Here is a 13247-nt window from a genome sequence, read left to right as displayed (position 1 = left end):
GTCTTTCGCTCGATGTTTTTTTTTAATTAAAATATTAGTTTGCGATATACTGAAGATGATGATGAAGAAGAAGATGATGATGATGATAATTATGATGACGATGATGATGATGACGATGATGATGTTGATGATGATTATGATGATGATGATGACGACGACGATATAATGTCTCTGGGTGATATACTTTAAACGATCGGAATTTCCATCAATGCGGATTAATTCTTCAAATCCAATGCAAAGAAGTCATGCGTCCTTTAAAAGTTTTTTTTAGCTTTCCACATAAGATTTATTTAAATTGATGAGTCCTGTACTAATGGATAACAGCAAACATCAAAGTTACTATTAAAAATCATCTCAAAATCCGTGTTTGTCATCTGCCGGAGAAATCGGTACATTATTTCAACATTTACCGCCCTCTAAATTAGCGAGTCAAAACTATCCGAGTATGACACAGGCGATGGAGAAAATGAAACCTCTTCCAACATCATTTAAGAAAGTAACCGAAACGATTTCTAATCGATTGCCAACATCCCTCAATTATCAGTCCAACTGAAAACCATATCTATATGTCAATCAATTCATACACTCTAGTCACACCCAAGGAGTGTGGATGCAGGTGAGATACAGTTAGCACCATCCCATTAGATTGGCAAACCATCCAATCATAGCTCGCGTTACCATAGATACAGAACGCCATCCTGGCACGCTCTATTGTCTCTTAATATTTGTCCTCGGCGAGCCATCTCATCGTAGATTCGGGCATATGAAATTATCACTTCTCTCGCCTTGATTAGCCGTCACCTATTACTTTGTTTAATTGTACTATGATGATCGTCATGATGAGGAAAGTAATTTTGCTCTAGATTAATTAAATAAGTTTGATTGTATCAAACGGGCTTAAGTTGATTTACATGCCAAATTATGACAGAATGATTAAAAAACTATTTGCTTAATCCTTGAATTTCATTATTAACCGCTTTATCCCAAATTTGTTCCTCCCTGAATAAAATAAGTTACAGATTTAACACCACTACATAAAAACACGTTTAGACGTAGTGTCCTTTCATTACATGTTGTTAAAAGGAAATAAGGTAGAATTTATACTAGACTTCTAGCGAATGCAAGGCTTGATTATCTTTCAAGTTCCTGCCGCAATGGGGTCCTCAAAAAGACCTTGTACTTTGACAAATTTGTTATTATTTCAGACAGAAATACATAATGATACTATTGATCGGACGCGTTCTTACTCACCGAAGCACCCCCCCCCCCCCCCCCCTTAATAAATACCCACACTAACATCAATTTGATAAGTACAATTCAAGGTTATTATAGAGATTGCGACGTGAAAATATGATTACATGGATTGAAATATCTACACCTATGTTTCTTTTATCTTCTCATGTTTTCAATATTTGGTTTATCAATTCCCCTATAATTTATGTACGATCCTGTATATTTTAGTAGCCACTTGCGTAGCCCGGGTTGCGTAGAAGGTTTAGAAGCTATAGACCCAAAAAATTCCATGACCGATTGAAAAAATGAAAGGGGTGAAAGGTAAAATATGAAATTACTTTAAATATAATGACAATGTCTGTCACATTATCATATTATCATTTAAGCATGCATAATTGTCAGTTATTTTTTTCGCGGTTACCATTTTTTTTACTCCGTACGCCATGTTCCGACCCTCAGATTTAATTTAATTGTATTATTCTTTTTGAATTTCATTAATCATTATAGTCATCTGGTTTGGAAAGTGATGGCTGGTTGATGAGATGTTATGCTATATACAGTACAGTCGACAAGAGGCCAGCAGGTGTTTTTATAAACCTGTTTGTAAGTTGCCGTGGCAACTCACGACTTTACCAAGTTTTACCATGACTGGCAACCTGACATTGCACGCCCTTGTGTTAAATTGAAAGATAAACCAAAAGTTCTCTCTGCCTGGAAACGCTGGGGTTTTTATAATGTGTGCCGCTGAAATCACTTCATCCCTCTGTTACGATCGATATACAGATGCTTGTTAGTAACAAGATCAAAGACAGAATTTCAACTGTAGCAGACGAAAATCTGATTTAATAATAATAATAATAATGTAGGATATTTATATTGCGCACATTTCCACCTTGTTAGGTGCTCAAGGCGCTCCTATATTACCCGGCTAAGCTAGGCGTTCATAGCGCACACAGCTTCTTAAGGAATTACTTCCTACCGGTACCCATTTACCTCACCTGGGTCGAGTGCAGCACATCGTGGATCAGTTTCTTGCTAAAGGAAATTACGCCATGGCTGGGACAGTGTTGTAGTGCCTTGATGCTCGGCCTTGGCCTTAAGGCGCCTTAAGGCCTATTTTTTCAAAGCCTTGGCCTTGAACATTCAAGCCTTGGCCTTGAGAGGGCCTTGGCCTTGGCCTTGAGGATTTTGAGCCTTGAAATTCCAAGGCATTTTCAAGGCATTTTCAAGGCTTTTTCAAGGCATTTTGTATTTTGTACTTTCATTTGTTTTATATAAGTAATTATAAATGTTTCAATTGTTCTGTATATTTAATGACACTAATAATCAAAACTACCAGTCACCAGTAACTTGCAGTAAGAGTAGCAACAGCAGTATTGCTTACTAGCTGTGTCATCAATTGTAATTGTTAAATCATCATTATTAAGAATTATCATCACATTGTAACAAAGAAAACAGCAGTGATGAAAAATAACTATTAATTGGTAATGTGTTGTAATCATGACTTATGATGATGACAATATTAATAATAATGATAATAATGACAGTAATAATGATTATGATCAAGATTATAGTGCTTTGATGAAAGGAATAATTCTGACAGATCTGACTGCAATTTTGACAACAACTTTCACACTTTAAACATAGCTAAATCTAAGGAATGATTTATAACAAGGTTGATTTCTATTCCATTAGGATTTTCCTTGTATTATTTTCTTTAGCCAACAAGAATGATTTAAGTCTTAATTATATTCTGAAAAGATTTGGAAAACTTGAACACAGACTTTAATTTTGTTATATCCAAATTGGCTATGTCAATGGCATGATGAGCCAAAAATTTAGAGGGGCCAAGCATGGCATAAAGAACAAAATTTCTGCCAAAAAAGTTGAAAGCGATTGAAGCGAGCGAGCGAACAAAATTTGTCACCCTCTTGCTATAAAAAAGCTTTTTTTGAAAGATTGTGACAGTATGTTTTGAAAATAATAACAAATTTACTCCACATTTTCCTTTATCCCCCTATTTTAAGTTTATTCTTGGTGGTGGAACTTCTTCCTCTCTCTCTCATTTTTTTGGGGGGCCGGGTCTGACATATTTTTATACAGACGAGAAAGAGGAATTGGAAGAGAGAGAGAGGATAAGGGAGAGAAATATGTAAGGGGGTAAGAAAGATGGGCGTGGCTGGTTAGGCAGAAAATACTGCAAAATTAGTTAATGATAGGCAGTATATCTTTTCTAAATTGTAAGGAGAAACATGTAAGGGCGTAAGAAAGATGGGGGTGGCTGGTTAGGCAGATAATACTGCAGAATTAGTTAATAATGATAGGCAGTACATCTTTTCTAAATTGTATACATTTTGTTTTGGGTCTATTGTTTCAGATTGACAAAACAAAGGGAAAAATTCAATGAAATAACGTATTTGTTTTTGTGTCAATGTGGGTTCAAAAAATAATGATTAATTAAAATAATGATATATAATTAATAATTATTAATATTATTAATAATTATCAATAATTAAATGTTTCAGGAAATAATGAAGATTTACCCCCCCCCCCACTAAGGGTATGGGGTACACCCCATTTATTTTGTATCCTTTTGAATATAACTTTATTTTGTAAGTATTCTTTATTCTGTTTTTTTTTTAGGTAAAATAGGTGTAGAAGATACAAGAAATGTGAATTGAAATTTGAAAGTGGTTGTATGCAGAAAAACATGAAAACTGGCAAGAATCCTAAAAATGACACATTTTCAAGTCAGCATTTGAAAATTTCAGCTTGCACTCTGTGCTCTCTTGTCCCCCCCCCCAAAAAAAAAAAATCCTGTAGGAAAAAATGCCTCTTTTTCCAAAGTCAAAAATGCCTTCTTTTTTCAGAATGATTTTGCCCTTTTTAAAAAAGAAATACCTTCTTTAATAGTAAAAATAATACATTTTATTTTAAGTTTGAAAATCACAAATTTTGAATCATGCTTACATCAGTTATTGTATAGTACAGTACTACATGTAATCCTGTTCATGGTAACAAAAATGTATAGAATGGTGTTTTCTGGTTGGAATATCACAAATTTTTGGCTCGCTTTCTGCACTCGCATCAATTATTGTACTCATTCTATTCCTGTTTGCTCACAAAAAATGCTTAGAATGTCCAGTTTTCAGGTTGGAATATCACAATTTTTTTTAGCTCGCACTTTGCGCTTGCATTACTTTGATTGGTGAGTTATGTATCCTATCAAAAATGCAGTCCTTAAATGCTTCCTTTTCTGATCTGTACATTATCTAGCGTTATTTCTTTAATTAGATACACATCTTTTTCATTATTACAAAACAGCTCAGAATATTTAATTTTCATATCTTATTTCACATGTCCAGAAGTTTGAGATCGTGGTTCGTACCGGCAACATCACGCAACAGTGATTTAGTGATTTAACACTCACTAAACCCATAATTGACCAAAAATCGAGTTTTACAACTTCAGAATTGATTTTCTTTTCAAAACTGCTTGCTCGCTACACTTTCTCGCTGAGAAGTAAAACCTAAATCAAAATATCTATCTTATCAATAAGAAATAAATTTAAAAAGGCTTTGCTCAACTTAATTTCTACAAAACAAACAACTACTTCACGCAGTTGATAATCTCATTTTGAAAATACATGTATCTGTTAGCACCAAAAATTCCAATTTTGGTATATAAGTGCCTTTTTGGCTCTGAACCACCCCCCAAAAAAAATTATATATAATATATTATGTCTAAATCTAACATGAAATTATTATTGTTTTAAATGTACAAGGGTGAAATTCTTTATTCGCTCAGTCCGCTCGCTCGCATACATTTTTGCCATGTGTGATATCTAGCGGCCTAAGCATTGTTAGCTCATTGTTCTGTATATCGTAAGTTTGAAATGCCTTGGCCTTGGCCTTGAGGTTTCAGGCCTTGGCCTTGGCCTTGGGTTTCCATGCCTTGGCCTCAGCCTTGGGTATTGAAGCCTTGGCCTTGGGTATTAAAGCCTTGGCCTTAGCCTTGGCCTTGGAGGTTTGAGCCTTGACTACAACACTGGGCTGGGATTCGAACCCACGACCCTCTGTTTCAAAGTCCGAAGCCCGGAGGGGCCACTTACATTGACGAGTGGATACCATGCGCGACCAAAAAACACGTAAAAAGGATGTCTTTTTCACGATAGGGCACGTTACGTACGTAACGTGATAAGGGGGTCAAAAACACAAAAATAATGAAAAAAGGGTATCTATTTCGCTAGGAAAATTACGTGTTTAGGGTCGAATTTGCGGGATGATAAAACAAAATTAAAATGTTTTATAAAGGATGTCCTTTTTGCCCCAACACTTCGTGTTTAGAGTCCGATTTGCGCGAGGTGTAGAAGGTGGGGTCGTACTAAACCAAATAAGGTTAAGCCGACGACCGAAAGACCCGTAACAATAAAACATTCCTGTACTTGTTTAGGGGTTCATTTCAGGGAATATTTGCCAATAGTATCGTTTTGTTTCCAATTCTTGTTAAGGGTAGGGTTTCACTCGCCAATACTTGTTAAGGGGTGCATTTTCAGAATATGGAAATTACGTGTTTAGGGTGCTTTTCGAGACCCCATGGTCGCGCATGGTATCCACTCGTGAATGGAAGTCCCCCCCCCCCCCCCCCGGGGTCCGAAGACTAATCCACTGGGCCACAACGCTCCACATTTACATCATCAAACAAACGTAAGTGTGTGGATAAAGCCATTTTATACTTACGAATATAGCTCATGAAACATTCTCAGGAAATAAATAGCGATTATAGTCATAAAGACAATGATATAGGAACAAAATTGAAATGTCAGAAAACATAAACCAAAAAGCTTCGATATCAGAATACACATTTTTAAGACCCATTCTTGAGTTACCATGGTTACAGTGGTTTTAAAAAAGGAATGGAAGCTAAAACAAATTAAGGCTTCTGCGCTTGGCGAGAGGAGGATATTTAAAAAAAAGTCAGCCCCTTAGATGCACCAACAGCTCAACACCTTTCAATCTTGAGATGCTCATGGCCGTGCTATCGACATTTCTCACTTTTATCTTACTTTAAAGTGCGATGTATACACAAGAATCTATCACAATAAAATATAAAATCGAATAGAATTTGATTAATTTTCTAGTATTGCTTTGCGTATAAAAAAAATATTCCTTAGGAAGAGGACAAGAAAAACGACCTTCCCCTGAACCCAACATCCGAACGATGAGAGTTATTTTGCCCCTTATAAATGTTGTTAAAATGTCACTTACCTAATTGACACATAGTTGGTAAAGCCACGCCTCCCGTTTATTTTTTTGTCTGTTGTATTCCCCAGTCATCCCCTTCCTTAAATGATCTGATTTTCTTTCCTAGCCAACAAAATTTAGCTTTGAATGTCAAAACTATTACAGAATTAATTAATATAAAAAAGGCAACTCGAACAGCTTGTATGTTTTTTTTTGGGGGGTGGGGTATTTTTTGCCTACTCTCAATAGCCTTTTCCAATCCAGTGCACCCCGGGGGTCTGCTTAATCTCACTATATAGACATCATGGCGTATCTTCAGGGCACAGTTATCACGACCGTTTCTTTCCTGTGGTCTTCTTTTTCTGTAATCTATTGCAACATTTTGTTTTTCGTTTATTTCAAATTTCCAACGATTACAATATAAATTTGGTTTATATCGGGGTATTTTGGGTGATATATATATATATATATATATATACATATATATATTCAATTCAATTCAATTCAATTCAATTTATTCACATCCATTAAAAGAAAAATATACAGCATACAATATTATATGAACAATAAAAAACAATACATAAACAAATCAATATAATTACAAAATAGAAAAAGTAAGACCAACATGCGGTGGATGTGGGGGATTGGCAAAGGCCAAAGACCTATCGAGGCCAATCCCCCTTGGTTCCGCGCGTTGGTTAAAATAAAACAAATTAATAGCGATTAAATAGTTATAACATCAACATAAACAGACAAAAGAGAAAAAAAACATTAAAAACAAACAAACAAAGAAAAAAAAACACAAGGCTCCCTTTTATATAAAAACTGACGGTGAATTGGCAAGATATGATTTATATTTCCGTTTAAAAGTCAATAATGAGGGGCAAGTTTTAATTTCAGATGGCAAATCATTCCAAATGACAGGTCCTTTGTATCCAATAACAGTTCTAGAAAAATTCTATGTATAATTTGGCAGATAAAAGTCATTGATATTTCTTGTTGAATACATATTTATACTACTATTAAGGGTGAAAAAATTATTAAAAATATCAGGTAAAGTTCTTTTAGAATAAGAATACATAAAACAAGCAACAAAATAGCGATGTAAATCATATATGTTCAAAATTGTAAGCTTTCGAAACAATGGGTCTGTATGGGCAAGAAATGTTGAATTGGTGATTATTCTTATTGCACGTTTTTGTATTAAAAATATTTTTTGTAATAAATAAGATGCGGTGCTTCCCCATATTATATTGCAATAGGTTATATAAGGCAAGATCATTGTATTATATAAATTAGTGAGAATAAAAGGTGGCAATGTGAACTTTAGTCTACTCATAACACCAACAGCACATGACATTTTATATGATATATCATTAATATGATCTTTCCATGTAAGGTTATTATCAATCTTAACACCAAGAAATTTTAATGAAGTTACCTTATTTATTTCTTTGTTATTAATATGCAATTTAATCAAGTCTTCGTTAATTTTCCTGTTTTTTGTTTTAAAAATTATATAGTTAGTTTTTTCAAGATTTATCAATAATCTATTGGCAAGAAACCAGGAATGTACTTTTCTTAGTTCAGAATTGATTAAAAAACCTACGTTTGAAGGGTCATTACTGGCAAGAAAAAGGCTTGTATCGTCAGCAAATAAGATGAATGATAAAATATTGCTAACATTTGGCAAGTCATTTACATATAAAAGAAACAATAAGGGTCCTAGTACTGATCCTTGAGGAACACCAAGTAAAATGTCTAAGGAAGAAGAATTAAAATTATCAATATTTACAAACTGTTTTCGATTATTTAGGTAATCTGTAATTAATTCTAAAGTAATACCCCTTATACCGTAAAAATACAATTTTTTAATTAAAATACCGTGATCAATACAATCAAAAGCCTTAGAAAGGTCTAAAAATATACCAGTTAAAAATTTCTTCCTTTCAAAAGATTGAGCAATTTTTTCAGTAAAATCAATAAGTGCATGGAAAGTACTATAACCTTGCCTAAAACCATATTGTCGACGATATAAAATGTCATTTTGATCAATAAAAGATATCAAATTATTGTAAATTATTTTTTCAAATATTTTGCTAAAAACTGATAAAACTGATATTGGACGATAATTAGTTAAAAGTAATCTGTTTCCTTTTTTAAAAATAGGTATCACCTTGGCAATCTTTAACGAGTCAGGAAAGACGCCCTTCTCAATGGCAAGATTGATAATATTGCACAAAGGTTTAACAATTGTATAGCCTGATTTTTTAATAACTTTTGGATGAATATTGTCGTATCCTGGACTCTTATTTGGATCTAATTTATCTATGATTGATATAACATCATTAGTAGCAACAGGTTGGATAAATACAGAGGATCTATAATTTCCTTTTAACCACTGTGAAATATTAATATGCGTATCATTTTCAGTTTCTGTACACGTAGTACTGAGTTTATCTTGGACAGTTTGTCCAATACGTACAAAAAAATTGTTAAAGGCATTAGCTATGTCGAGTCTGTCTGAAATATTATCCCCATTAACTTCAACTTCTCGTATACTGTTCTGTTTTGTTTCTCTTTTGTTTAAGACATCGTTGACTATTTTCCAAGTTGCTTTCATATCACGCTTAGCGGTGGCGAATTTATTACAATAATAAGTGCGCTTTTCACTTCTTATTTTGCTGTTCACGCAATTTCTACAACTTTTGTATTTTTCATGCAGGTCTGGGGAAGGGTTTTTTACAAACTTCTTAAATATCCTATTTTTACGCTTTATCAATAATTTAGTCTCTTTTGATATCCATGGCTTAAATTTCTTACAGTGCTTCAATCTATTGCGAACTGTAATAACAGGAAAACATTCTTCATACAATTGCTTATATATGAGTATAAAGGTATCGTACATACTGTTTACATCTTGTATAGAGTTCAAGAATTCCCAGTTAATTGAATCCAGTTTGGTACAAAATAAAGCAATATTTGTTTCACTTAGATCAAGCTTAGTGTAACTATGGGTGTCATTGGTTGGTACATTATCAAATTCAGTGACCATGAAGGGTGTTAAATGATCGCTGAAGTCAGTTGTGATAATTCCAGATTTCACAGCAATATCAGAATTATTATAAAAAAATATTATCCAGAGTTGTAGATGTATTTGTAATGCGAGTTGGTTTGCATATCTGTGGAACAAAGGAGTAAGAAATAAATGTATTAAGAAAGTCAAACATAAATGGGTTGTTACTGTTATTTATATCTACGTTAAAATCTCCCATAATAATGCATTCCCTTTTTTCGTTTGAAATTGTATCAAGGTTTTGAACAACTTTCTCTAGAAAATCTTGAAAGTTACTATTTGGTGGACGGTACATAACACCAACTACACATCTTTTATGTTTAGCATATAGTTCAATAAAAATGCTTTCCAGACTCTCACAAAGAACATCAAGATCTTGTCTCCTTTTAAATTTGATATTCTCGTGGATATACAATCCAACTCCACCACCTCGTTTGACCTGGCGACAGTTTGCAACAAATTCAAAATTGGGTATGCCATAGTATAACGTCTCGTTGTCCCTTAGCCAAATTTCTGTCACTCCTACTATGGTCATTGGGTCTTGTATGACATCAACCGTACTTACAAATTCATCGAAGTTAGATTTTAGGCTACGACAATTGAAGTGATATGCCTTAAAAAAGGATCGGTTGTAATGTTTTAAAACATCACTTTTAAATTCGTCTTGTGTATAGTATTCATTCTCAATATGTATCTGAGGACGATAATTATCATAAGGAGTATAGTCATAACAATGATCATTGTCATCATTCAAGAAATCATCTTGAAATGTACTCTTACACAATATACAATTTTCACAAGTAGAAGTTGGATGCCTGCGACATAAAAAACATTTACATTCACGTGACATATATATATATATATATATAGTCAAGATTATCATTTTATACAAGCTTTGCTTTTCTTGGCAAGTCCTTCCGTTCATTTCTACATTCTTTTCATAGATAAAATTATTGCAACACACTGTAGTTTTGTTTAATTTATATTCAATATTTGTTAAGATTTTTTTTTAACAGAAATAAATCTAAATCTAAAATTTTACCAGTATCGATTTTTGTCCACTCTGCCTTAGCTTATTCATACAGTTCGGGCATGACTTTAGATCACTCGTTATGTTCATATTGTATTCGATTACAAATATTTAGCTCCTTTTAATTTGTTCAAATTCGTTTTCCATTCTTCCATGGATTTGCCTAGTATAACCTGATAATCTGAATATAATTTTGAATAAACATCAATTTTTTTCGTTTAGAAATTAATTTTTAATAATTATAAATTCTCTTTTTTTATATAATATATAAATATATGGAATGCTAACGGGGAAATATATTTAATATTAGGTGTATTAATTTTTCATTTTCTACATTTGTGACCGATGTTGACGACGCTGCTGTCGTCTTAGCAGTGTTGACTTTGTTAATACTCTTTGGCGTGGGTTGATGTCGGCTAGCTACCGTCTTCAATCGCTGAAATTAACATAAAAGCCATCTTTACTTGCAATCATGCTTGCAATGGAACCAAACTCCTTATACAGGCACAACATGGTGTATTCATACTGATAAGAAAAAATACAAAACAAGCAATAAACACATAAATCCATTCGCACCAAATGAATGTTGCATAAAAAATTAACAGACAAGTGAAGTTAAAAAGAAAGGTTGTTCAGACATGGCTTGAAAAATAAGAAGGTGACATCATCTGCCCACTCCGCAAATCGGCAGCGGATGACCCCCCCCCCCCCCTCCCCCATTCGATTGTTGGAAGTTGCAGTACGAAACAAAAATATCAATCCCTAAAACACTACAAAACTACCATGTGAGTAAGAAAACAAATCCTCCACCCTCCTTCAGCTCATAATTTAAAACGAAAATATATAGAGGGCATTTGCCTTTTCTTAGAATTGAAGTAAATTTAGCTTTTCAGTTAGAACAAAAACGTCTTGCCTGTAAATGCAGTGTCATTAAATACTTGTTGCCCTGCATGATTATACGATACAAACCCGTTAAGCAAATCTTTGGGGCTGTGGGGTTCCCTTGAGAGGCGCCGGAACTGAAGGGGTAGACAGGGAGGGGCAGTCGCCCCAGCCCCCCCCCCCGCAGTAAAAAAAAGCAACTGCTGATTAACTCTCCCTCCAAATTCACACCTGCCAAAAATGATAATGATATGTTCCATTTGCATAGCGCAGCTACTATAATTGCATATACTGCGCTCGATGCTTACTATCATAATAATTACACTGACTGATGTAGCTGAGCCGCCGTAGGCGCTGAAGCATTCGAGGAATAAGTCATAACAGGTACCCATTCAACTCACCTGGGTCGAGTGCAGGACAATGTGGGTAAATTTCTTGCTGAAGCAAAACACGCCATGCATGGCTGGGATTCGAACCCACGTTCCTCTGATTGAACGGTTGAAAGACGAGAGACGTAACCACTAGACCATGACGCCCCGCGACAGACAAAAAGGAACAAAGAAGAGCATGGTCATACTCAGAATTTTTTTACTGGGGGAAGGATGCGTACAATTGTTCTTTAAAAATCTAAAACGAGGGAGCGAAGCGACTTAGCTTGTCATTATAAACCACTTTTGCATTTGGTAAAATGGTATTACAGGATTTCGTACGTACTTTTGGTGAATTTTGTGAACATTTTCAAAAAAAATTTAAGTTTTCAAATTTACCCCCCTCCACTCTCTCTCTCTCTCTCTGGAATAGATTTCTTAAATTGGGATTCCACATGCGACATTGTTGTAGCTTTCCCCATAGACGGTCTCGGTCCTACTGAAAATAGCCCTACATTTCTTTAATGGTTATATGCACGTCGTCATGACTATTCTTGAGGTGGCTGATGATGTCACCTCCCCACTTTTCTTTTTCTTGTTTTTATGTTGACAATCCAGTTTATAAACCAAATTTCGTATAATAAAATACAACTGAACAAGTGGGGATATTACATCATCAATTAAGCTCATTGAATATTCACGAAGACTTGCCCAGAACTGTTTCATCGACCGGAATAACTTGAATAATGATAATCTTTAAAATGCCATAATTGTTCCTTTTCCGATTTTGATCAAGTTTTCAGTATTTTTGTCTCATTTTTCTCTATCTATTTTAATCATATTATTTTCAGCCCTGAGCATCCCTTTCATTATCAGGATTTGTGGTTGTTTCCTGAGTACCCATTCCCTTGGGGCAGTAATCCAAATATTACCCAGGTAGTATATTGCTTTGTATAAAAGAAAAATATCATCTGAAGTTCAACTTTTGAAGAAAAAAAACATATTAGCCATTTGCATGTAATAGTAGTCCTTACCTGACATCACGATTACATCACATAGGCCTATATGCCCAAGTAAAGTCTCCATGGGTTTTGCTTATTCAGTGGCGGACCGTGACCCGGAGGAGACAATTGATTGGAGGGGCACTCATTGTTTTTTTAACAATGCTGTGCCCCTCCAATATGCTTTGTTTCATCCAGATCACGGTCCGCCACTGGGCCTATTACAAATATTTACAACCTTGTTTAGAAGTCCATAACTTTCTTATTTTTTTATACGTTCAAAATTTCACCCTCTGATTTTTCTTTTTCCTCTGAAAACAAGTTTTTTTTTCTTGGTTGGATTCCCCTATCAAATGACAAGTCCACCCCAACAAAAACTTGATTTGAATAAAAAGAGAAAAATTCAACAAGCAT

This window comes from Lytechinus variegatus, chromosome 12 (assembly GCF_018143015.1).
Source record: "Lytechinus variegatus isolate NC3 chromosome 12, Lvar_3.0, whole genome shotgun sequence".
Classification (NCBI taxonomy): Eukaryota; Metazoa; Echinodermata; class Echinoidea; order Temnopleuroida; family Toxopneustidae; genus Lytechinus; species Lytechinus variegatus.
Note: the sequence above shows the minus strand (reverse complement) of the source record.